Below are 3,785 nucleotides of genomic sequence, written 5' to 3'. Positions count from 1 at the left end.
GCATACTCCAAATTTAATATAAGTACTATGAAAAAAGAACTAGAGGGAGATATAATCTATTTTTTAATAAGATTCTTTGATCACAACCAACTAACTCTTGAGATAAACTGGGAATGCAGTAGACATCCCTTTATGATGCTCATACAGAAGCACATTTTCAAGCAATCTTACATTACAAAGTTGTTGCTGGCATCCTATAAAGGGAAAAAATAATTATTTTGCATGGTTACGTTATCTTGAAGCTGTATTCGATAAAAAATTCTGAAACGAGAAAGCTCACTTTAATACTTATCCGGGCAAGACATTTTACTTCCATATAAAAGACATGGCGTTTCGGGCCTATTGAGCCCCACTTGCCCGGATAAGGGTTAAAACAGTAAAAGAAAACGCAGCAGCATAAGGTACTGTTAGTTGGGAGCACTCTGAAGATCACCATGTGTTCGTTGTTCTCTGATAATACCATCAATACAGATAGAATTATTTCTACGAGTATGGCTATGTCAAACGAAATAAGGATTGAGAGACCTTTTAGATGCTCTCAGTGAAACAAATGCAATTTTAGAGCCACAACCAAATACTAGGAACGCTAAGGAAGAAATTCCTCTTATTAAAAAAAGAATGGAGGGACAATTCTTGTTAACAAATTCTGCTTAACAATGGAGGAGGAAGATATATGAAAGGTTGTGTTACAATACATTTAGTTTTTATCTAAGCATGAAAATAAATATTATAACCACATTTGTACTACATTTATTTTCAAACAAACCAGTTTTTTATTGATTCACAAAAAATTTTTATTGATTACGATTTACAATTAACCCATTCGCAGATACGACTATATATGCATGTACTTACAAAGGGAAATTACTGTCTGCATATGAAAATGTGTCCACAAATGTGTTAATACAATATTTACAATAAAATTATATTATAGAATATTTACAATAAAATTAAACTCAATATACACATTGATATTCAAGATTAGTTATTTCCAATTTTTTGTAATTCTATATTATTTGGGTGAAAATCTTATGTCCAGAGCTCTTTGGCAAACCAAACGTATCCCCAGCAACAAATTATCTGGTTTACTTAGCATCCACATCATAAACATTAATTTTTTCCAATAGAATTATTCTGTTTTCAAATTGGTGGATATGACCAATACAATTAAATAGTTCCTGGAAATATAACAATATAATATACATGATGTTATTAATTTGTTATACAATTTTACCTGGAAAGTAGTTCTGGACATACGAAAATGTTCTCTAAATTGGATATTGAATTATGGTTTATATATATTTAATTTCATCTCATCCTTCTGGAATAATTTGAGGTAGGTACATCTGCTAAATGTATAACGGCATTTGCTAATTTCGTCCCCAAACAAAAGTTCTTCAAGAATATTATCCATTTTAGTTTAGACAGTTTCAGTTTTATTTAAAATAAAAACAAAACTGTCTAGGTTTAGGTTATAAATTATATAAACAAAGAATAAAAACATAAACAAATGGAACACAGAACACTCTCAATCGAATGTCAAACGTCAGTCGTTCACTAGTAAAAAAACTGTCAGCGTTTCAGCGCAAATTAATCGGATTGCACTCGGATTATTCTGGTGAACGCGACCAATGATTCTGGACCAACTGTTTTATTATAATTAGGGGTACGGAATTTTCGTTTTTACGAAATAGGTGCGAATTTCGGCGAAATTTTGAACATAAATGCGATAAATGTGAAATATGGAGTTTTTGTGTATTTCCGCGAAATACCTGCAGGTGCTTAACTCGCCCGTAAATAAGTAGGTAGTTACGTAGTAAATAAGGCATGGAAAGATTTTACAGAAAGTTTTCTATTGTACATAATTTTTGAAAGGTTGTTTATTTTTCTAACACGTGTTGAAACAGAAGGAACTTTCATTGTTCATCATTAAATAGATAAAGATAAGATAAGGAATTGATATTTTTCAATGTTGATTCTTTGAGAAATATAAATAATCCGACTGTTGTTATCTGCATTTCGGTCTTTTGTATTGGTAAAAATCTAAGTAGGAATTAAAGTCGGCTAATTCTTATTTTCTAAACATATAAATTAGTCAAACAGGACAACCACTGCTCATTCCGTCAATTTTTATTAAGAACATGGTCTATCAAAAAAGTTTTCATAGTAACAAAGTTACTTAAACTATCCCCTAAAATGGGACGCCCTAAAACAATTTTGAGTGATCGAGTCAAAGAATTTGCAACAGATGACCTATATCTGTGTGACACAAGACACAATTGCTACACAGTGCAGTTTTCCGTCATTTGCTAAAGCAGCATTACAGAGCATTTGGAGTCCAACGAACAGCGTAGACGCAGAACGATTCTTCAGCACATATAATATTGTAGTGACATATCGAAGAACAGCTCTTAAAGAGTCGAATGTCGAAATTACAACGATGTTAGCTTTTAATTAATGTTTTCTGTTGTTTTACTTGTAGTTAAAAATAAATGCGAAATTTTGTAATTATAAAAAAAGTAAATGCGAAATTCATGTTTTTTATTTGCGAAAATTCCGTACCCCTAATTATAATTAGTTATAAAATAGCTTCAATGGGGAAAAGCTGTAAGCTTAGACCAAACACCAGTAGGGGGCATCCAATTAATCGAGGAAAAAAATTAAATGTATAACAATATTCACTTCATTTACTGAAAAGGCATTGTCCCGCAAGAATGGTTGAAATCACAATTAATAGCCCTACAAAAAGACAAGCGCTTAAAAGTGATAAGACCATTGAACAATAAGCATGTAAGCTACCTTTTAAACACATTCTCAAAAATAATCCATAACACAAGGATTGTTAGGAAATTCTTTTATAGACTTCAGGCAACAAATTCTCCTGATCATGTTTAAAAAACGTACGGAATGTACTAAATAAAAAAATATATTTATCATTTAAAAATATATACCCTTATACTATAACATAATTCTAACGTTGAATATATAATGCTTTCCTGTGGAGTATACAAAGGATGGTCCTGTTTTTCCCGCACGCTGCATTGTTTAGTCTTCTTTGTCGTTTAATTCGTTAAATTCTATCCTCTTATGTCACGGCTTCAGGAAGCAGTGGATATATGCAGTGAACGGGAGGGCTATGTCGAACAGTGAACGAAGGGAGCCTTTTCGCGTTTATCATGTAGAGAAGTCACTTGTCAAAAACTGGACGTATGTGGTCGTATTCAATTTGTTAAATACTGTCACATAATATGTCATACACCTCTGTGCGTTAATCCATTTTATTTCTACAATTTTAAGGTGCTATTACATGCCGCCATTTTGATTTGTCTACAGTCGCATTCTGCCCGTTAAATCCCATCGTTTGAGGCGCTGTACGTCACGATTGGATCAATTGTAGCGAAGCTGCATGACTAAGGCCCTTTTAACATGTTGCTGTATTTGATTTTTCTGTGCCATTTTATATTATTTGTCAAATACTATTATTTGAGGTGCTGTACATCACGATTGGACCAATAGGACCGTAGATACAAGACTAAGGCCCTTTTGACATGCTGCTGTATTTGATTTTTCTATGTCATTGTGTTCTATTTGACAAATCCAGTTATTTGAGGTGCTGTACTCCACGATTGAACCAATAGGAGCGAAGATACGTAAATAAGGCCCTTTTGGCATGTTGCTGTATTTGATTATTCTGTGTCATTGTATTCTGTTCGTTAAACCCTATCATTTGAGTTGCTGTATGTCACGATTGGACCAATAGGACCGAAGATACATAACAAAGGCCC

General features: G+C 32.9%; 1 long non-coding RNA gene across 1 annotated transcript; it reads right to left on the bottom strand.

Moving 5' to 3' along the window:
- Positions 1 to 734: 734 nt before the first annotated feature.
- LOC126885132 (uncharacterized) lies at positions 735 to 2,237 on the bottom strand. The gene is made up of 2 exons (XR_007698289.1): positions 1,235 to 2,237; positions 735 to 1,178 (listed from the first exon to the last, which is right to left on the bottom strand). It is a non-coding gene; the product is annotated as an uncharacterized LOC126885132 (long non-coding RNA).
- Between the last annotated feature and the right edge of the window lie 1,548 nt (positions 2,238 to 3,785).

This window comes from Diabrotica virgifera, chromosome 5 (assembly GCF_917563875.1).
Source record: "Diabrotica virgifera virgifera chromosome 5, PGI_DIABVI_V3a".
In the NCBI taxonomy this organism is placed as follows: domain Eukaryota; kingdom Metazoa; phylum Arthropoda; class Insecta; order Coleoptera; family Chrysomelidae; genus Diabrotica; species Diabrotica virgifera.
Note: the sequence above shows the minus strand (reverse complement) of the source record. Positions and strands in the feature narration are given on the sequence as shown.